The sequence below is a fragment of the Equus asinus genome, chromosome 15 (assembly GCF_041296235.1).
Source record: "Equus asinus isolate D_3611 breed Donkey chromosome 15, EquAss-T2T_v2, whole genome shotgun sequence".
Lineage (NCBI taxonomy): Eukaryota > Metazoa > Chordata > Mammalia > Perissodactyla > Equidae > Equus > Equus asinus.
Genome location: NC_091804.1, coordinates 22,288,710 through 22,311,743, shown reverse-complemented (window position 1 = coordinate 22,311,743; position 23,034 = coordinate 22,288,710). Strand labels below are relative to the sequence as shown.

General features: G+C 49.4%; 1 protein-coding gene and 1 long non-coding RNA gene across 2 annotated transcripts in view; both read right to left on the bottom strand.

Moving 5' to 3' along the window:
- CSNK2A1 (casein kinase 2 alpha 1) overlaps positions 1 to 3,244 on the bottom strand; it is a 51,893-nt gene extending 48,649 nt beyond the window's left edge. Inside the window, exon 1 of the mRNA XM_044748114.2 lies at positions 3,086 to 3,244. The gene's annotated coding sequence lies outside the window, so the exon portion shown is untranslated. The remainder of the gene's footprint in view (positions 1 to 3,085) is intronic.
- Positions 3,245 to 6,298: 3,054 nt separating this feature from the next.
- Positions 6,299 to 22,777, bottom strand: LOC139040312 (uncharacterized). Its single transcript, XR_011494603.1, has 3 exons — positions 22,632 to 22,777; positions 20,943 to 21,024; positions 6,299 to 6,438 (listed from the first exon to the last, which is right to left on the bottom strand). It is a non-coding gene; the product is annotated as an uncharacterized lncRNA (long non-coding RNA).
- Positions 22,778 to 23,034: the final 257 nt, after the last annotated feature.

The window sequence follows — 23,034 nt, the reverse complement described above, 5'->3', positions numbered from 1 at the left end:
ACCCCTCTTTTTAATGAAAAGCAGCACATTCACACCTGAGTAGTTCCACCAGCCTGCTTCCTGCCAGGAGAACTGGAGGCGTTCGACAGCCCTCTAACTCCCTACTCTGTCTCTTTCAATCCAAGCTGGCATCGTTTCTGCGAGTATAAAATCCTCAAGAACCTAGTGGGCTTCACAGGAATTTCACAGGGGTTCACTCCATCAGTCAGACTCATATCCACAAATAAACCAGGCTGCAGCTTCAACACTTCACTTGAAATCTCCTCAGCTCAACATCCAAGTTCATCATTTACAGGTTCTCTTTTCCACATAACCACAGGACACAATTCTAAGCCTATCTGCCACTATGTAACAAAGATCATCTTTCCTCCAGTTTCCAATGCATACCTCACTTCCACCTAAGCCCTCACTAACAGAGTCATTAACATTCATATTTCTGCTAATGATCTGTTCTAGGCCTTTTCAAAACATGCTCCTCAAAATTTTTTGGGCCTCCATCCACTGCCACTTGCACATCTTTGGGGAACAGTACCACACTTATGGTACCAAAACCTATATTAGTATTCTATTGCTGCCACAACAAATTACCACAAATGCAGTGGCTTAAAACAAGAGAAATCTATTCTCCCACAGTTCTTGTAGGTCACAAGTTGGGTGGGTTTGGCTAGCCTTCTGCTTTGGGTCTCACAAGGCCAAAATCAGGTGTATTCATTCCTTGCTGGACACTCTGGGGAAGAACCCACTTCCAAGCTCATTCAGGATGTTGGCCAAATTCAGTTCCTTGTGGCTGTAGGACTGAGCTCTCCTTTCCTTGCTGTTAGCCAGTGCTGGTCTCTGCTACTAGAAGCTGCCTGTATTCCTTCTCATGCAGTCCATGTTGCCCCTTCTAGCAACGGTAAATGAAGTCCCTTTCATGATCCCAATCTCTCTGATTTCCTCTTCTGCCCCATCTCTCTAGACTCCCAGCTGGAGAAAGTTCTCTGCTTTTAAGGGCTCACATGATTAGACTGGGCTTACCCAAAAAATCCAGGATAATCTTGCTATTTTAAGATTCTTAACCCTAATTACATCTGCAAAGGCCCTCTAACCATGCAATATATTTACGGATTCTGGGGATTAGAGTGCGGACATCTGGCGGGGGGTGGGGGTCATTCTGCCTAACTACAAACCCAAACCCTTTGTACAGCTTTAAACTCAGTTCCTAAAGAAAATTTCCCCTTTCTCCATGGGTATGTGAAGTAAAGGTGTATGTTGGGAGATAGTGACACTAGTACAAAAATAAAAAAATAAGAACTCACGCTAGAAGACAGTGGCTAGGCAACAGAAGAACTAAAAATATATTGTGGAAAAGAACCTGCCACTTGTTTCATCCCCAAACAGCAAGGCAGCTCACCTATTATGCAGAAACTAACCCACTGCTCCCCCTAAAATTTGTGCTTCTCTTCTTTACTGTATTCCACACAAGAGAACATAACTAGGCATGGTTTATTTTTTTTTAAACAGAAGTTGCCTCAGGGTGATCTAACTTTGTAATCAGTTGATAAATCAACATAAGCAAACTTCCAATCTTTTCATTCTTTCTTCAAGTCATACATCCTCCCCCAATAGCAAATGAAAGCCAAGTTTTTCAAAGTCACAGAAGGACAAACCTGCCCATGTAAAAATGCAAGTGAACTCTTCAAAATAACACGAGAGAGAACCAGTACCAGTCTTGGTCTTTCAGCCCAAGGTCCACCAAGCCAGTTAAGCCAAGTGACTTACAACAAAGCACCGCAATGACTACAAAGATAATATTCTGAAGCCCTGCCAATGGTCAGATTCCCGACCATAAATTTTACCTGGAATGAAGATACCCCAAATATACCAACTAGTCCTTTTAACAAAGTGACGAGTAAGATCTACCTGCCAGGCATTGAGATAAGGGTTTGACACAAATTTACCCCTCACCATAAACTTCGGATATTATCATCCCCATTTTACAGACAGGAAAACTGAGGTTTAGAGTGGTTAAGTCACACAGCCAAGTAGTAGTGGCACTGATATTTGAGAGCTCAGACAGTCTGTTTCTTTGCCCCTAGCCTATACTGCCACTCCTTAGATGGCATGGGGTCTCCAACTCTCAGAAAAATCTTTCCTTCCTAGTTTTCTTTCCATTTCCCCTCCACACACCCCCTTTTCTCGGCGAAATTTAGCAGCCGAAAGGCAATCAAGTCTTCCCAAATTAATTTGCCCCTTCCTTTCCAGAACTCGTTCTTCCCACAATACCAAGAGCCAAGAAGCAACCTCTCCTGACCCTGACTTTGCTTCCCAAAAACAAACTACAGAAGCTCCACCCATCACCTGCCTAGGCTAGAAATGTTCCAACGCTGCAAAAAACAAACAACGACAATAACAACAACGACGAAAACAAAATAAAAGTCCTACTAACACGTACACTCTTAGCCACCCTTCCATCCTACTTACCTCTCCTCTTCCACCCAGGCTCCAACTATCCCTTAAGTCCAACTCCACCCGTTCTGCCCCACTTCACGGTCCCCTCCCCCTGTCTCCCCAGCGACCTCGCCCCGGGCTCCCTCCACCTTGCACCCCAGTGTGCAGGTGGCAAGCCCAGCCTCGCTCAGAAGGACCCTTAGAAGGCCCCCCCTCCAGCTGCTCTGCTCAGCGGGAGGCTTCACCCCACCCTACCCAGCAGGCACCACTTCCCTACACACCCTCCTCCAGCATCCCCCTGCGGCCCCACCCCTCAGGCTCCCTTCCCCCTCTGACGACCCCCTCCTCCAAGTTGCCCCCTAGTCCTCGCGCAGGTCTAGCCCTCTCCTCCGCCATAAGCTGGGCTCCCGAGAGCCAGTTCCCACCCTCGCATCAGCCTCTGCCTCCAAGCCTCGCTCCCCGCCCCGGGGGGTGGCCCCGGGCCTCCCCGATGGGCTGCAGGGGCCTCGGCTGATGTGTGTGTGGAGGGGGGGCAGGGGAAGGCGACGGGCTGCTCGGGAGTCAGCTGCACGCGCAAGAGGCGGCCGCGCCCAGCCGCCCCATCCTGGGCTCTCCCCCGCCCCCCAACGCCCTCGCCCGGCGGCTCCCACGGTACCTGCGGTGGAAGTGGCGGCGGCGGCGGCCGCTCTCCCCTCTCCTCACACAGACAATATGGCGGCGGCGGAGGAGGAGACACACGGCTCGGCCGCCAGCCGCAGGGTCCAGAGCGAGGCTGCAGCCGCCGCTGCCGGAAGCGGAAACCCCCCTCCTGCCCGGGGGCGGGGCGGGACGGCTTCCGACCCCGCCCCCAGCGGCGCTCGCTGAGGGCCGCCATGTTGGGGGGTCCTATTGTAGCCGGGAGGTTCAGTTCCGTACTGGACGCAGAATGGAGGGAGTCCTCAGTGTAAAGCATAATAAAGAGCCTTGCAATAATTAGGCGCACTTTATTTCTGTACCTGTACGAACTGACGAGAGAGAGAACATGGTCCCCCCACGAAGCGTACCATTGGTTTGACCCAAACTAAGATGGCGGCCCCTGGGTTTCCCGCACTTCACCGAACCGGCGAGTCACCAGCCCGGGAGGCGGCCCGCCTTTCCTGAAAGAGGCATGCGCGACCTGCAGAGCTGTAGAGCGAAGCATTTTGGGAGTTGGAGTCCCCTGCTCGGGCGCCTCGTTTAGGGTTGGGGTGCCAGCAGCACGTATTTTCTGCTCAAACTTCGAGTTCCGAAACAAGCGAACGAAAGCTGGATCCCGGGAGTAGTGTGGCGCCGGAGTCGAGGAAGTGACGACACTAGCCCTCTAGAGACAGACCCAATTCCTGCCTCCGACAGGAGTCCTATCCAGAGCTGACTATCCTGAATAAAGTGGTTTCCTCCCTTGGATCTGCACCCCCGCCCCGCCCCCAGCCTGGGCAACCTCCCCAAAGCAGCTACACGGCACTTTCTACCGTACAAACCTGATCATGTGCCCTCTTGGTTAAAAATCGCCAAGGCTCTCCTTTGAGCATCAAAGATCGCCCAAGCTCTTCTCGTGACATCCAAGTTCCTATGTAATTTGGACATCCCGCCCCTTTCTAGCCCCCTATTCTGTCCCACCCCTTTCAAATACCTGATGCTCTCGTCCACTAAAACTGCAGATGATTCCTGCAATTTATCTGGGTTGCCTCCCTCCCTTGGCACTGGCGGTTACTTGTTACTATTACCTCCTGGACAGGCTAACTTCTGTAAGTCCATGAAACTAATCCAGAGATCTCTTCCTCTGGGGATCGTCCTTCTCTTGAGCTCCCCCAGACCTAAGCACCATCACTCAGCGGCCTGACTGGTCCCTAGCCTGCCTCCTCCATCAGACTGTGAACCCCCAGTGGACAGGGCTGGGTCTGAGGATCATCCTGTCCCCCGCAGGTTTTGCTAAAAATTGGTGTGTGTAAGTGTGACTGAGAGTGTTAGCCTCACCTCTGGTGAGGCAGAGGTGTGAGGGTTGGAATGAGGGTGAGGAGGCTGGGTTATTTTGGTACAAGTTATTATCCCTGAGCTGCCTCTGAATAGCTGCCTGGCCCAGGGATGGGCCTCCCCACCCTCTCCAGCCCTTCTTTCCCAGTTTGTCAGCTGACTGGCACCTCTGCTCCCAATGGCAGCTTCAGACATATGATGATGGCCTCAGGGAGGTGCCCCTTTTCTGGGCCTCTTCTGCCAGACAGAACTGTGGCATTTGACCCAAAGGGCCAGGAGTCCACAGAAATGGCTCTCAGGGTACCCTCAAGCTGGTCATTCCTCCTCTTTGGGTCTTGATTTCCCCACCTGTGGACTGAGGAGGTTAGACAAGATGACTCCAGGGTTTCTGTGAAGCTCTCTTCCAGGAAGTGACTGGCCTTCCTCTTAGCTTTTGGACCATGTCTTTTCAGCTCTCGTGGCTCCTTTTTCCCCACTTTCATTCAGGTTTGTTAAGTTCACAGCTATTAATCACTTGTCATGAGCCAGACACTGTGTTAGGTGCTGGGAATGTGGTGTGAGCAAGACAAACACCAGTTCCTCATGGAGCTCACCATCTAAAGTGAGAAACAAATAATGCACAGGTAAACAAATGAATAAACAAAGTAATTTCAGGTAGCAGTAAGTACTATGAAGGAAAAAGATAAGTAGCTATGAAAAAGAACAAAAGCAGGGAGAACTTTCGCTTGAGCAGTTCAGAAGTTCCCTCTGACAAGGGAGCAGTAAGTACAAAGGTCCCAAGGCAGGAAAGAGCTTGGTAAGTGTGAGGGAGGAGGCCGGGGTGGCTGAAGCACTGTGAGCTAGGGGGAAAGAGTAGGAAATAGGATGGAATAGGCAGGCAGGGCATTCAGGTCATGGTAAGGAGTCTGGGATTTCATCTGAGAAGAGTAAGGATATTTCCCAAGGCTTAGCCCCCACCTTTCCTGTGATCTCAGCCCCTCTTACAGTGTCAGTTCTTCATTCTTCCACCCAGTTTCAGCCTCCATCTGTGACCTCATTCCAAGGGCTCACCGGGGCACACCCCTAAAACCCTCCCCACTATGCAGGATGCAATTGAGACCCAACCCCCGCCATCTCCCAGGCCAGACCAGTACAGGTCTCTGATCCCAAGAAGCTCCCATTCTCCAATGTTCTCTAGTTATGGAGCCTTCAAAGACCAGTTTAGTTATCTTTAACACTTGCTCTTCCTGACCCCCCACATCACAACTCTCAGGCTAGACTTCCTTTAAACAACAAACACAACAACCACCACAAATAAGATGTTGACAGTACTGTGCCACACACTGAACGTTCATCATCTCCTTTAATCCTCGCGTCAGCCTGATGAGGTAGGAAGTAAAAGCATCCCATTGTACAGATGAGGAAACTGAGGTTCAAGGGGCTTACAGGACATGCCTGAGGTCACATGCCAGAGATGGACTTTGCCTTCCAACCTGGGTCATACTCACTGCACTAAACCTAAATGTATTGGCTTTCTATTGCTGCTTAACAAATCACCCCAAAACAGAGTGGCTTAACCAGCAACGATTTATGTGCTTACGTTTGTGCGAATTGCCAGTCTGGACATGTCTAAGCTGGGACAGCTCTTTCCTGCTGCGCATGCGCTTGCCTGGGCTCACTCCTGTGTTTGCAGCCAGTTAGCAAGTCAGCAAGCTGGCTGGCCCTATACGGCCTCATGTGCAGGTCTGGCAGTTGACTGGGGCTGTTGACTGGAGTGCTGTGGTTCTCCTCCATGTGGCTTCTTCTAGCTCAGGCTTCCTCACTTGATGGCCTCCAAAAGGAAAAGAAGAAAAGCAGCAGGCCTAGGCTCCGAAGTGCTATAGCATCACTTTCACTGCGCTTTATTGATCGGAGCCATCACATGGCCAGCTCAGGTTCAAGGGCAGTAGAAGTAGACTCTGTTTCTTGATGGGAAAACCATCCAAGTCGTATTGCAAACAGTCGCGTGCACAGGGATGGGCAGAATTGTTGTGACCATCTCTGCAAAAAACATCCCACACTAAGTGACCATATGTATCTAACTGGTTGAATAAATTATAGTACAGGTAACCATGGTGCCATTAACAATGAGGGCTAATATTTTTTGAGCACTTAGTGTGTATCAGATGCTACACAAGATGCCTTACATATGTTAACTCATTTAATCCTCACAACAGCCCTGTGTGGCAGGTACATTTTTACTCCCATTTAGAGATTAAGCCCGCCAAGTCTCAGAGAGGTTAAACAACTTGTACAAGGTCACACAGCTAGCAAGTGGCAAAGCTGCTAAAAAAAATGAGAACAACCGAATGTCCTGGCATGGAAAACTGGCCCTGTCATTCTGTCAAGTGATAACAAGCAAGAGACAAAACAAGTTTTCTCAGAACACATTTAAAAAACACATTAAAAATGGGTAGATGTATACGTGTTACATCATTTTAGATAAAGGTCAGGAAGCATGTACCACAGACTATTAATGGAGCTTATCTCTGAAGGGAGGATGAGGAGGGAACTTTCACTTTAAACACTTCTGTCTGCATTGTAAGAATTTTTTCTGTTTGAATTTTTATTTCAACACTCCATAAAGAAAAAACTGTTTTCAAAACGTCCTTCAACTTGTCTTTTATCTGTGGCTTTTTCTATTTGGTTTTTACTTTTACTGTTTTTTCGTTCCTTCCTTTTTTGACACTGTCCCAGCCAGTCCGGCCCCTTATCAATTCTGGCCTCAAGTTCTGTGACTATCTTGGGCACGCCCCCCTGTCCTCTCCCCAAGCACACTTCCTCTGGAGGGAAATTTATTAACCACCATGTTCCTTTCTTACTCAACAGTTTTCAGTGGCATTACACTGCCTTCAGGGAAAGTCCAAACCCTTCAGCCTGGTGTTCACGGTATTTATAAATTTGACCCCCAACTTGGTTGAATTCTGGTTCTGTCATTTACTAGCAGTGTAACCTTGGACAAGTTACTTGACCTCTCTGAGCCTTGGTTTCCTCATCTGTAAGAAAGAAAGAAAGGAAAGAAGGAAGGAAGGAAGAGAGAAGGATACGGCATGACATATTTTGTGGCAAATTAGATTACTGTTCAGTGACTGTCACTCTCTCCTCCAACCAAGGGTGGTGGGTACTTCCCTACTCCATCGATACTAGGCTTGGCTGTGTAATTTGCTTTGGCCAATGGAATGTAGAAGAAAGTGACAATGTGCAAGTTCCAGCCTAGGCCTTAAGAGGTCTCTCATGTTTTCAACTGTGTTTCTTGGAATTTCCACCTCTGCCATAAGCATAGGGCTGTCATGGGTCCATTACATCTTTTGAAACAGAGCCCTAAGCAAAGTCGCTGTAGGAAAGTCTGAGCTAAGAATACTTTTGTACTTTGGTATTTAGTTTGTATTAAATTCTAAATTGTTTTTTTTTTTTTCAAGAACTCTATGTCTTTTGAATGACAGGAAGCTAAACATGTAGGAAGAGAATGCTCTGTGTGAATTTAGGGAAGCCATGGCTGCTATCCAAATCCTCAGCATCAAACAGGCTGGTCCAGAAAAATGAAAGACAAATGGAGACGACCTGACCTGGAGCCAAGGCCAGCAGGGCCCAGCCGAGATCAGCCAAGCCCCACACGACTGCAGAGGAAACAGGGAGAAATCAACATTTGCTTCTGTAAGCCACAGACTTTTGGGGTGGTTTGTTATGCAACATTGTTATAGTCATAGCTAACTGATACACCCACCTCATAGGGCTCTTGTCAGGATTAAATGAGTGACACAGTAAAGTCCATAAAAATACGCTGGTGCGTAGCAAGGGTCCAATCAACGTGAGTGATTATTATTGGGGATACAACTGTGAACAGAAGAGTCTCTGTTCTCACGATCTCCTGTTCTGTGGGGAGCGGTATGGTATGCCAGACGGTGGAGAGCACTGTGGAGGAAAATAAAGCAGGGAGCGGAGACGGGGGGGCAGGGAGAAGGGAGTGCTGTGTGCACTTTCAAATGGGATAATCAACAGAAACCTGCCTGGGAAGGCGATCCTGGAGCAAATGCCTGGAAGGCGCGAGGCAGGGAGCCACAAGGGTATAGGGGAGAAGATTGTTCCAAGCAGAGGGAACAGGATGGGCAAAGACCATGAAGTGAACTCACGCCTGGGGGGTGTAAGGAACCGCCAGTAGATAGGGTGGCTGAGCTGAGTAAGTGAGCAGGAGATGACGCCGGGGAGATTCCCCGGGTGCTAGATCACGCGCAACCTTGTGGGTCCTTGTAAGAACTCTGGCTTCTGCTCTGAGTGAGATGGTGGATATTGGAGAGTTTTGACCAGAGGGAGGGCAGGACTAGCTCTGCCCTGTTACAGGATCTCTCCAGCTGCTGGGCGAAGAAGAAATGGAGTAGGAAGGAGGGCTGAAGCAGGAAGACCAGGTAAAAGGCCACTGGCACAGTCCAGACAAAAGATGGTGATGGTTTGAACCAAAGTCAGACTCAGGGGCTATCTCAAAAGTAAAGACAAAATGACAGGTTGGGTATGGGGTGTTTGAGAAAGAAATGAATTGAGGATGGCTCTAAAGTTTTTGGCCAGGGAAACCCAAAGAAGTCACTAACTGAGACGAGGAAGGCCGTGGGAGGATGACCTTGGGAGAGGGAAAGGAGGGAGAAACTAGCAGTTCCATTTGGGACTTGTTAAATTAGACTTCCAGGGGGAGATGTCTAGTTAGAAATTGTGTGCAGAATCGGAGCCCAGGAGAGAGGTCCAGGCTGCATATGTAATTTTGGGAGTTGTCATGGACTGAACTTAGTCACCCTCACATTCTTATATTGAAGCCCTAACCCCAGCGTCACTGTGTTTGGAGATAGGGCCTGTGAGGAGGTGATTAAGGTTCAGTGAGATCATATGGGTAGGGTTTTAATTCAGTGGGACTGGTATCCTTATAGGAAGAGGAATGGACATCAGAGCCCCCCCCCCCACCCCCCCCACCCCCCTGCCCAGCATGTGCACAGAGGAAAGGCCATGTGAAGACACAGGGAGAAGGTGGCCAGCCAGAAAGACAGTTCTTACCAGAAACCAACCCTGCTGGCACCTTGATCTTGGACTTTCAGCTTCCAGAACTGTGGGCAATAACAAATAAACTTCTGGTTTTCAGCCCCCCTGTCTGTGATATCTCGTTCTGGCAGCCTGACTAGACTAAGACTAGAGTCGTCTACATACAAATGGTTTTTACGGATCTCCAAGGGAGCGAGCACAGACAGAGAAGAGGAGAGGACCAAGGGCTGAGCCTCTGGGCTCCCAACAGTAAGAGACAAGGAACCAGCAAAGGAGCAGCCAGTGAGGTGTGTCCTGGGGACCACGCGAGGAAACACATTTTGGGGAGGGTGGGTGTGGGGAGGAGAATTGATGATCTGTGTCAGTTGTTGCTGAGAGTCAAAGGAACATGAGAACTGGGAACTGGTTTAGCAAAGTGGAGGGCATTGCTACTTTGACAGGAAAGAGTTTAGGTAGAATGGTGAGAGCAAAAGCCTGATGGAGTGAGATTAAAAGAGTAGGAGAAGATTTAAATATGTACACAAAGAAAGACAAGAAGACAGAAGGGAAGGGAAAAGAAACTCTTTTTAATAGTAGAAAGTCTAGGGGCTGGCCCTGTGGCCGAGTGGTTGGGTTCACGTGCTCCCCTTTGGTGGCCCAGGGTTTCACCGGTTCGAATCCTGGGCGCGGACATGGCACCGCTCATCAGGCCATGCTGAGGTGGCATCCCACATGCCACAACTAGAAGAACCCACAACTAAAAATATACAACTGTGTACCGGGGGGCTTTGGAGAGAAAAAGGAAAAATGAAATCTTTAAAAAAAAACTAGAAAGTGTAATAAATGTAGAGGAAGAGGGATTGGAAGACCACTGTTCGCCAGCTGCCGTGGTGGGAGTTGCTCTAGGGGAGAACCATTAATGGACGCTGCAATAGCCCATTAAAGGTTGATGAGAAACAGGATATTTGCACAGTCTTAGAGTATCTCCTCACAAGATACTTATTAATTACAAATGGTAAAATAGTAACTTCGCAGCGGAGAAACCCAGCACACACATTGACCAAGCGATCAAAGTGAACATCACCAGGACAGGGGCAGATGATGGCAGATGCCTCCGGATAGGATGCACTGCGAGGGACCCAGCATCTTTTTGGTGGTGTTTGTGTGAAAAATGCACAACTGATTCATGAGGAAACATCATGCAAATCCAAATTGAGGAATATTTCTACAAAATAACTGGTCTGTACTCTCGTATAGCAACTCATGTTGAGGTCATGAAAGAGAAAGAAACACTGAGGAGTTGTTCTAGACTAAGGAGACTAAAGAGACGTGAGAATTAAGTGCGATATGAGATCCTGGACCAGGAAAAAATTGTTTTCACTGACGATAAAGGATATCAGTGGGACAAATGGTGAAATTTGAATAAGGTCTGTAGATTAGATAATAGTATTGCCTTGACGTGAAAGTTCCTGATTTGGGTTATTGTAACACAATGTCCTTGCTTTTAGGATATACATGCTGTGTTTCAGGGACAAAGGGAAGCACGTCTGCAACTTACTGTAACAGAGTTGGGAGGAGGGGGGAAGGGAGAGAGAGAATGGTGATGCGAAGGTGGTAAAATCTGGGTAAGTGGCATTTGGGGGTTCATTGTCCTATTTTTGCACCTTTTCTGTAATGAGAGGAAAGCAATGGGTACAGACAACTTTTTCAGGAGTTTTGCTGTAGGACTGAGGATGGGTAGGAGGTAGAAAAGTGGGATAAAGAGAAGTTACTCAAAAGTAGAAATATTAGCATGTTTTTATGTTGATGAGAATGATTCAGTAGCTTGAAAATAATTATGATGCAAGGGAGAGAAGCGAGTGGCTAGGATGACATCCCTGATGAGCGAGAAGGATGGATCTGTACACAGGTGGAGGGTTTGACCATGGCTTGGAGCACAGATAGTTGGTTCATGGTCACAGACGAGAAGGCAGAGTATTCATAGATGGGTGCCAAGGAGGGAAGGCGGGTAGCTGTGTAGCGAAGCTTGTGGAAGTATTTTCTGATGGCTACAATTTTCCCTGTGAAGTAGGAAGAAAGGTCCTCAGCTAAGAGTGAGAATGGGGGAGAAGGTGATGGTGGTTTGAGAAGATAGGAAGGAATTGCCTGGGGAGAATGAATGGACCTAGGGAACAGTAGTGTAATTGTCAGGAGTGCTGAAGACCCCATTGAGGCCAGCCATCATGTAGGTGAGGTGAGGCCAGTCCACACGGTGGTGTGTTGTTCTCCAGCCACACCCCACTGCAGGGGAACAAGCGCAGGGGGACAAAGAGTTGGGTCAACCAGCAGATGTTTAGCAGGGGAGGGGCAGGGCATCTCGGGGGTGTGCAGTGCCTGGGGATAGTGACGCCCCGTGGGCTTTAATCAGGGAGGAGGGAAGTAAGGATGGAGGGAAAAGGTGGCAGGCTCAATGGATCACAGGTTCCAGTGGGGCTGAAGGATTGTTGGAGTTGGGGTACTGGAGAGAGTGAGCCGGAAAGATAGGAGGTTATGGTCGTCGAGCTGGCTGCTTGAAGTTGAGATAATAGAGAGGATGCAGGTAAGGAACGTGACAGGTTGGCTGCCCTGGGCCACCATGGTGGAAAGGGCACATGTTGGTGCCCCAGCCAACAAACATCCATTGAACCCTCAGATAACCACAGGCCCAGCCAGCGTCTGATTGCAACAAAGCAAGAACCGCCCAGCTGACCCTTTCCAAGATTCCTGCTTCACACAACAGTGAGGGAAAAAAACGGTTTTAAGCCACTTAAAATATAGCAGTAATTTGTGATGCAGCAATAGTGACCAAACGGAATTGCTGGTTCCACCATGTTTTCAAGGGCATATTAAGTCCTAATGCCCTACAGCATGGGTTTTCTGTAATGAGGTAACTTCTCCACTTTTCCCATTTGGTAGTTAGGGACACTAAGGTTCAGAGAGGTTTAGTGACTTGGCCAAACTTGCACAGCTGGTGAGTAATGAGTTGGGCTCTGAGCCCAGTCGGTGCGGCTCCAAGCTTGTTCTCTCACTAGCTTGATATACATTTGCTGTCCCCAGCACACAGCACCGCATCTGGCACCTGGAGGCTCATGCTGGACAGCAAATTGAATTGTGCCTGGGATTCCCTCTGCCTTCTGTTTTTTCCCCCAGGTTCCTCCTTAAGCTGTCACAGATGTCTTGGTCCCCATGGTGGAGGAGATGGGTCATCCCTCTGCTTTGAGTGGCTGTTCGTGCCTGCAGTCTGCCACTCAGCAGGTTTTCCTGAGCACCTACTCTGGGGCAGACATTTCTAGGTTCTCAGGACAGAGAGGGAGACAAGCCAGTGTCCCTGGCCTGGTGGAGCTCAGTAAAGTGGGGAGGAGACAATCGGACAAATCAATCATTGCAAACTGGGATTACTGCCAGGAGAGACGGGTGGTCTGGCTGTGAGTGTGCAGAAGAGCTGTCCTAGTGGAGGGAGGGAGGAGGAATGTGCCCAGTGAAGGCAAGGAGGGGGCCGTGTACGGACTGACCAAGGAGGAGGAAATGCACGGGCACAGGTCCTAAGATAGGAACATCCCTATCTATATATCTATATATCTTTAGACATCTTTAATGCACCTTTAATGCATCTTTAATGCATAATAGGTGCATTCAAGGCACATGGAGGAGGCCACTGCAGCCTGAACATACGTGGGGAGTGGGGGAGGTTGGAGGGGGCACTGTGGGAAATGAGATGAGAAAGGTGGGCGGGATTCTGTGCAGGATGGAGAGGCATTTGGCTTAAGAACAATAGGGAGCCATGGAAGGTTTAAGCAAGGAGGTGACTTCATATGATTTTATATTTATAAAAGATCTCCTTCGCTGCTGGGCGGGGATGAGGAGGAGGGGAGCAGGAGGTGGCACACGTGAGAAGTGATGGTGGCGTCGACGGGGGTGGGAGCGGTAGGGGAGATGGAGAGGAATGGATTGATTTGGGATGTTTCAGAGCTGGAGTTGGAAACTAAGGCCCAGCGCTTCTGAGGATGACCCCTCAGCTCTCCCAGCCCATCGGGGGCATTCGGGTCCTTCTGCCCTGTGGGAGTCACATGTGGGCAGTTGGATTGGGGAATGGGTGACTGGGGCAGGTGACCCCTGACCTTTGCCTGGTGACCTATGAGTCTTGAATGGGGCTTTGAAGGAGCCTTGGGGACCTAACTGGGCAATGGAGTGTGTCCTCAGAGGACCACCGCATCGCCTGCCATTTAACACTGGGTGGGTCACTTCCCCTCTATGAGGCATAGTTTCCCTGTTGGTAACATGGTAACTGACAGTACCCACCACACTTTGGTGACATCACCCCCATTTTACAGACGAGACAACTGAGCCTCAGAGAGCAGAAGTGACTGTTCTAAGATCACACATGAGCAAGTGACACAACCAAGATCGGAATCCAGGCCAGACCCTGTGCTCCTGACCTCTCTGCTCCCCCGGGTGCCTCTCCACCTTTTCCTGGGCCTTCAGGCCTGGGGGTGCTCAGCTCACCCAGCATGGTCTGTCCAGGAGGCCCAGCAAATCCAGGGCTGGATGCTGGGTGGTTAGGAGGGTGGGTTTGGATTCGATTTCCAGCCCCACCCAGGGCCTCATTCTGTCTGAACCTCGGTTTCCCCCTCTGTGATATGGGGTAAGACTATACACTGTAGGATCTGGTAGGGGGACTGTGTGGATGTAACCATTCCTACGGGTAAGTCCCTGACCTGGCCTGGTGCCTTTTGGGGGACCAGCACTCCGTCCATGCTGGCTGCCCTGTGAGTGTTGTGCTGTGTAACTGTGGGTTGAAACCCCAGGGGACTCAGTGTTCCTTTCACAACAGTTGTAATGCTTCTTTGCTGTTCTAAAATGAAATTCATAAATAACATAACCTATTGACACACACAATTTTAAACATAAACAATACCCTGATTGTAATATAAAACAAATAAAATGAAAGTAAGATGGAATAAATTCATATGAAATATTCAGGCACAACACCTAGAAAACGTCACACAGTGGTCGGAAGGGCATGGCGGTGGAATCATCCAGAATCAACTCAAACAGCATGACCGTGACTGTGATGGTCCCCAGTGTGATGTTCTGGGTAAACTTCCGAACCGAGCACAACTGGGTCTGTTCCCAACTTATGCGGAGGTCGCTTTCCTGGCAGATTCATCGTGTATTGAAACCAAGCAAATACACACTGTGCTGGAGAAGGCGAAATTATGGAGACAAGAAGAAGATCGGTGGTTGCCAGGATTTGACGAGAGGGGAGGAGGGGCGAGCGGAGGGAGCACGGAACAGTCGAGGGCAGGGAAACTTCTGTGGGATGCTGTAATGGGTGATACAGGACATGATGCATTTGTCAAAACCCACAGGATGTACAACACAAAATGAGAACCCTAATGTAAACTACGGACTTTAGTTAGTAACCATGAATCAATATTTGCTCATCAATTGTAACAAATGTATCACACTCACCAAGGTACTACTAACAGGAGAAACTGTGCATGTCGGGAAGAGAAAGTACCAGGTACTCTGTGTAACTTCTGCACTATTTTTCTGTAAACCTAAATCTGCTCTAGAAAATAAAGTCTATTAAAAATTAACAAAACAAAACAAATGCCCCACACATTGTGTTTGCATGTGACACACAATTTGGTTCCAGGCTCAGATCATTAAAAATGGGGTTTTCACCTACGCTAATTATCAAAGGGAGATTTGAGCACCACCTGGGACTTGGGCTTGGCACAGGATGTCTGTCTGCACCCCTGCTCCCCTCCTGCTGTATGCCCAGGACCCCCCCCCCCATCACTGGGGACTGCCCAATGCTCTGGGCGGTGCTGCCCCACTGGGGATCCTGGTGCTGGACCCTCGCCCTCCGTCCTTTTACGTTGAAGAACATCCTTCAGGACTCACAACCGCCTGCTTGCTGGTCTTGGACGATGGAGACATGGCAGCCTGATTGAAGAGTCTCTGTAGCCTCAGGAACCCCAAGGTGCCACTGCGGGCACAGCTCACACCTCAGCTTCTGGAACTCCTGCTTCATATCTAGATCCCAGCCACTTCCTCCTTGTCAGAACCTCACATTACGGCTGAGCCTCAGTTTCCTCATTGGTGGAAAAGAGGGTGCTAATACGTGCCTCAGAGAGCATATTCATTCATTCGGTAAATATCTATTGAGCACCTACTGTTTGTACTGGGGATATTACAGTGAACAGGACAGACAAACATCCTTGCCTTATTGGAACTCATGGTCTCATAAAGAGGATAGATGAAAATCAAATAAATATATAAGATAATGTCAGGGATGAAGAAACAGAAGCCAAAGCCGTAGACAGAAAGAGAGTAGGGCTAGAGCTCGTTGGTGAGTGTAGTCACGAAAGGCTTCCCAGAGGAGGTGGCATTTGAACAGAACAGAGATCTGAATAAAGTGAAGAAGTGAGCCCTCCAAGTCTGGGGGGAAGAGCATTCCAGACAGAGGGAACAGCAAATACGAAGACCCTGAAGTGAGGATATGCTTGGTGTGTTTGAGAAACAGCAAGGAGGCCAGCGTGGCTGGCAGGAGGTGTGTGAGAGGAGAGAGGAAATGAGGACAGAGGTACAGGGAGCAGACTGTGTAAGGAATCTGGGTTTTATCCCAAGTGCAGCAGGCAGAAAACCTGAAGTTATTCCCTGGGGAAACCCTCCTGTCTTATGTGTCCCTTCATGTGAGAAAAGTAGACAGGCGCAATCCAAAGCCACCGTCCACGACCATGCCTGCGTCTTTATGGTGGGAAGTGTCCCTCTTCTCCCGGCATCAAAAAGGGCTGGTGGGGAAGGGCAGCCAGGCTGTGGTTCCCATGAAAGGCCGCCAGGTGGCGACTCTCTGTTGCGTTTCTAACGTGGATGGTTGACTCCGGAGGGGTGGTTCCCGAACTTGTGCATCCTCAGGGTCCCCCGGAGAGCTTGTTAAAACAGATTGCTGGGCCCTCCTCTCAGAGGGTCTGATCTGTAGGTCTGGGGTGGGGCCCAAGCATCTACGTTTCTAAAAAGTTCCAGGTGAGGCCGATACTGCTGGGCCTGGGACCTCATCGCCAAAACCCCAGGTTGGAGCCCTGAGGTGGAAACAGGACCAGCTCCTTCATTTCACAGGTGCCGGAGCAGAGGTGTCTGACCAAAATGCTCCATATCTTCCCATCATGTTTAGGATTAAATCTAGGTTTCTTGCAAACCCTCCTTCCCTTCTACTACCATTCAGGTCCTGCTTTCTTCCCTCGTCTCATCTCTGGCCACTCTGTTTCTCTCTGTTCCTTGAAACCTGTTCCTGCACCAGGGCCTTTGCACATGCTGTACCTCCCACCTGGGATGCCTTTCCTGCAACTCTTCCACTGGCTGGTGTCCTCTCATTCCTCATGCCTCTGCTTGAATGTCACCTCTCTAGAGATGCTTTCCTCTGCTGGCGAGGAAGTTGGTGGCCCGGCTCGTGTTCATCCCTGTTCTTTTCCTTTTTAGTGCTCATGGTGATTTGCAACTATTCAGCCTCTCTCTTGGTTAACTGTCTCCTGTCTAGATTCTAGGCTCTCGAAGGCAGGGACTGGGTCTGTCTTGTGTTTTGCTTCATCCCAAGTGCCCGGGACAGTAGCAATTAGGCCCTCAGGAAATAGTTGTTGAATAAATGAAACTAAAGACTTGTCTGGGTTCTTCCAGGAGTCAGCGGGTGAGCGGGAACTCCGTGTAAAGGACACTGATGGACTGTGTGACGTTCAGCATCCCCTCACCCTAGTCCAGCCCTGACGTTCAGAGTGCTCTGGAAGGAACTGAAGATGAATTAGATGATGTCTGCAAACAGCGTACAGTCTTTCCAGTGTTGTTCACTCACTGTCGGCCTCATTTGGTTGGTGGAGGGGCTGCTGGGAGGGACTCGCTCAGAGTTCTGGGTTTGATGGGCAGAGACACGGCACAAATAATAAGCCAAGAGGCGTTCAGCACTTAAAAAAATTGTAAATCCCTTCGATCTGCATTACTGCATTGCATCCTGAGGGTAAACACACAGTACCCAAAACGTGGAAGAAACGCAAAAGGAGGCCCGTGCGTCCTTTCAGCAGCACGCTGGAGCATTGTCCAACGGCCGCCCAAGGGTTAGCTAACTCTCGAGGGAAGAGACTTCATTTGACTTGCCAGTTACTTATTCATTAGGGCCTGAACTCAGGGAAGTTACGTGTTCTCTCATAGATTTAAGTTGCAAGATATTGTTGTCCAGTAGAAAAGATCACCCTGAAGGTTACGGTGGTTTTGCCCTGTAGGATATTAGCCAGTGTTGCTTCACATCGTTCAGCATTTTGTCTTTCATGGTCTGTAACCATTTCAGACTCTCTTACTCTTTGAACCAGCTTCACCGTCCTGCTGATGAGTTAAAGGCTAATGAATTACATTTAATTTTGGCACATGGTTACTTTTTATTTGTATGAGAGCTATGTTTTTAACTTTTAAAAAATTAAGCTTTTTCCAACAAGGGGTTAATTTCCAAAATACATAAAGAACTTATACAACTCAACAAGACAAAACCCAACAATCTGATCAAAAAATGGGCAGAAGACATGAACAGACATTTTTCCAAAGAAGATACACAGACGGCCAACAGGCACGCGAAAAGATGTTCAATATCACTAATTATCAGGGAAATGCAAATCAAAACCACAATGAGATATCACCTCACACCCTCAGAATGGCTATAATTAACAAGACAAAAAATAATTAGTGTTGGAGAGGATATGGAGAAAAGGGAACCCTCATACACTGCTGGTGGGAGTGCAAACTGGTGTAGCCACTATGGAAAACAGTATGGAGATTCCTCAAAAAACTAAAAACAAAAATACCGTATGACCCAGCTATCCCCCCACTGGCTGTTTATCCAAAAAGCATGAAATCAATAATTCAAAGAGATTTATGCACCCCTATGTTCATTGCAGCATTATTCACAGTAGCCAAGATGTGGAAGCAACCCAAGTGCCCATCAATGGATGAATGGATAAAGAAGCTGTGGTATATATATACAATGGAATACTACTCAGCCATAAAAAAGAGAAGATTGTGTCATTTGCAACAACATGGATGGACCTTGAGGGTATTATGTTAAGTGAAATAAGCCAGACAGAGAAAGACAGGTACTGCCTGATTTCACTCATACGTGGAAGATAAACATTCATGTGGACAAAGAGAATAGATTGGTGGTTACCAGAGGGGAAGCGGGTAGGGGGAAGTTGAAAGGGGTGAAGGGGCACATTTACATGGTGACTGACAAGCAAGAATGTACAACTGACATTTCACAGTGTTATAAACCAATATGACATCAATAAAAGAAATTTTTTAGAAATTCAACTTTGGGGACCAGCCCCATCTTTGAGAGGGGCTGACTGTGCCTGTTTTCCTCCTGGGTCTGGTGAGGTTCAGAGAAGTAGAGTATTCCTTTCCTTGAGCCAAAGTTGTGAAGCTGGGACCTGATCCTAGGTCGGCCTGACCTCAGAGCCCTCAGTTCTTTGGCAATGCCACGCCCACATGTCCAGTGCTGTTCTGGGCACTTTATAAACTCGTTCAGTTTAATCTCACAACTCAACAAATCTATGAAGTGTCACCATCTACATTGTGGAGACGAGGAAACAGAGGAGTGGAGCTGGGAATGAAGTCACCCAAAGTCACTGAGCTCTTTGGAGGCTGGCGTCAAGCATTTTGGAGTCAGACGGACCTGAGTTTCAACTCTGGCTCGCGCCATCCCCAGCTATGTGACCTCAGGCAAGGTGCTTTCCTAATTTCTCCGAGTCACATTTTCAGATGGGAATGAGAGCCCTTCCCATGTGGTAGCCGTCAGTAATATTTATGAACAAATCTAGGCCTGGGGGCCCCGAGGCTCTCAGTGGCACCAGCCTCTCTTGTTCTGGAATCAGGAGGGAAAGTGAAGCACATCTGGCATTGGCTGTTCCCTGGCTGGCTGGGATCAGAAGGATCCTGGAAGGATAGGCAAGTGCCCGGGAAAAACTTGGGAGAGGACTCGCTGGGCAGGAGTGTGGAAGCTCAAGAGTCCCCAAGGTGTGTGGGGGGGTGCAGCTATGGAGGGCTCGGCAGGATTCTAGGCTGGCACCAGGGACACCAATGGAGCATGGGCTTTGGGGTCAGGCAGCCCAGAGCTCTCTGGGCTCCAGCTTCTGAATCTGTAAAATGGAATAATAGGACTCTTCCTCCTTATTGTGAGGCCCCTGGGGGCAGTGGGCTTAGCTGGAGGGGTGCTATTCTAGAGTGTTCCCTGGGACCTTATCCCTGTCTCGAGATGGGCCCTTGACTGTGGCCTTTCTGAAACCTGAGGATGCTATTGATCATGTGATGATAAGGATAATGACATAGGTTACATCTGGGATAGATTAGGGGCCACTGGGAGGTTCTCCCTCAGAGTTTGGTTCGTTGAGACAAAAACACGGTACAAATACAAGGGTCGTTTAGGGCTTTGCAATTTACAAAGCCCTTCCACGTTATTGCATTGTATCCCTGTGTTAGGACCAATTCTGGGGCTGGCTAGTGGTCTAGTGATTAAATTCATGTACTCTGCTTTGGTGGCCTGGGGTTCACGGGTTCGGATCCTGGCAGCAGACGTACGCATGCTGAGGCCACATCCCACATACAAAATAGAGCAAGATTGCCACAGATGTTAGCTCAGGGACAATCTTCCCCAAGCAAAAAGAGGAAGGCTGGCAACAGGTGTTAGCTCAGGGCCAAACTCCCTCACCAAAAAAAAATAAATAAATAAAACGGCAAATTCTGAGGCTACACAGCTAGCAAAGTCGCAGAGCTGGAACTGGAGCACAGATGGCCTAGTTCCCCATCTGGCCTCTGAGTGGAGACGTGGGTCATACAGCAAGTCGGAGGCTGACAGGCCTGTGGAGGGACCTGAGGCTCTCCTGGCCACTCCTGCCTGGCCCCTGTTCCCTGTCTCTGGTCCCCAGAAGCGTCTGGAGGTGAAGGGAGAGACTGGGATGGGATGTGAGGCTGAGGGGGAGGTTTTAGGGCCCAGGCCAGGAGGGCGGGGTAGGAGAGGATGGAGGGGAGGGGCCTCCTTCGCCCTGGAGCAGCTGAGGGGAAAGATAAAGGAGCTGGAGTCAGGGCCCAGATAAGGAGGAAGGGAAGAGGCCGGTGGCGGAAGGAGCAGCTGTGAGAGGAGGAAGCAGAGTCCAGAGTCCCAGGGGACAGGGCTGGGGTTGGGGTGGGGGCAGGCCAGGCCCTTGGCCTGGGTTCTGGACCCCGGCCACTGTGGAGCCCTCAGGTGGCAGGACCTGGAGCCAGGCAGAGGTTTTCCCTCCACAGGTGCCCCCGTCACTCCTGTACTAGGTGATAATGAGGCCACTGAGATGAGACCAAGGTCCCAGCCCTGGGTGACTCACACACTTTGAGCTCAGCTGAATGACCAGATGGGCACTGTCCGGGACATGCATTCATTCACTCATTCACTCAACAAATGGAGGACTCACCACGAGCCAGGCTGGACTCTCAGCAGGAAGCAAATTCTCTCTGAAAAGAGCCCAAGTTCCACTTCAAGGAACCTCCAGGCTCCTGGGGAGACGAACACAGAAAACAAGTCAGTGTACAACATCACGTGAGGCCGTATAGCTGGTGAGGGGATGATGAGTCGTCGGGGAAGAACTGCTTTATCAGGGCAGTCTGGGAGGGCCTCTTTGAGGAGGTGACATTTGAGCAAAGACCTGAAGGAGGTGGGGCAGCAGATATGGGAATCTGGTGGAAGGGTGGTCCAGGCAGAGAGAATAGCCAGTGCAAAGGCCCCGGGGCAGCGGCAGGCCTGGCATGGCGGGGGAGGGTGAAAGCCAAGGAGGCCAGTGTGGATGGAGACGGGTGAATGACAGGAGTGATGGGAGATGAGAGCAGACAGGAGTGGCATCAGGGGGCAGGTCATATGGAGCCTCGAAGGCTGCTGTAGGGATTTGAGCCATTTCTCACATGACATGGGGAGATGTTGGATAGTTTTAAGCAGAGGAGTGCATGACCTGACTCAAGTTTTAACAGGATCCCCTCCCTCTGCGTACCGCCCCCCCCCCCCCCACCTCTGGCTGCCACTGGAGGAAAGATAGGGAGATGGGGCGGGCAAGGGCTGAGGCAGGGAGCCCTGGAGGAGGCTGGTGCCGCTGGCTGCTCGTCGAGGATGGCAGCTTGGCCAACAATCAGGGGCCCTAAACATCGACGGAAATAAAAATGTATTGCCTGCTGCGTATGAATCAGGCCCTGCTCTAAGGGCTTGATATTTTCTGCTTTTTAAAGCCTCATTAGAACTTCTAGGTAGGTAGTTTTTTTCTTTTTTCTTTTTTTTTTTTATTGAGTTATTGATAGGTTACAATCTTGTGAAATTTCAATTGTCCATTAATGTTTGTGGTGTAGGTGCACCACTTCACCCTTTGAGCCCACCCCCCACCCCACCTTTCCCCTGGTATCCACTAAACTGTTCTTGGTCCATAGTTTTAAATTCCTCATATGAGTGGAGTCATACACAGATTATCTTTCTCTTGCTGTAGGTAGGCAGTTTTTTTCTTAACGTATATGTTCGTTTGCATCTATATACAGATTATCTCTTTTTTCTTTTTTATTGAGGCAAAATTCACATCACATAGAATTAACCATTTAAAGCGTAGAATTCAGAGGCACTTAGCGTATTCACAATGTTTCACAATGTTGTACAACTGCCACCTCTTATCTGGTTCCAGGACATTGTCACTACCAAGAGAAAACCCTGCACCCATTAACGGTAACTAGTATTTTTATCCTCATTTTACAGACGAGTACACCGAGGCACGGCAGGTGGAGGCGCTCCCCCCGGATCACACAGCCAGGAAATGGGACAAGCTGGCTGCGGGCGTCTAGAGGAAGTCGCTGAAAAGCTCCCTCGGAGGGGTGGGCTTTTGGCACCAAACTGCCGTCTAAGGAAGGCAAGCCTGCACCCCTGCTGGGCGTCTGTTTCGTGGAAGATGGGGCACATTTGAGGTCAGGAAAGAGGGGACGAGTGAGAAGGTGGCTCCAGCACTCTCTGCCACACGGTGCAGTGTGGGGAACCGGGCTCTGGAGGCTGGCTGGGCTCCAATCCGCCGCCCCCCGCCCCCTTCCCCACCGCCACCTGCCAGCTGTGGTCTTGAGCAGAACCCCTTTCCCCCTACCTTTTCCCTTTGCCGTGAAGTGGGGATGATAAGGGCACCCTCCTCGCTGGGTGTTGGGGGAAGGGAGTCCCCGAAACAGAGTTCAGCGCTGCCCACCGTCTGTGCTCGGTAAACAGCTGCCTGCGTTCCCTTCGTGCGCCGTCCCCTCTGGAAGTAAGTTAAGCAGATACATAAATGCACCCTCAAGGGTGAGCCTTGGGAACTAGCTGGGAGGAGGCGCCCTCTGTTACTGGAAAGAACGCAGGCGGGGAGCAATCATGAGCTCTCAAGGTTGAGAGGATGGTGCCAATTTTAAAAATCATCTGTATCAGATTAACATAAAATCAAAGGTACCCATGTTATCCATTTAAAGTGTATCTTTCCACGAGTTTTGACAAATGTACACCCTATGCAACCACCAATT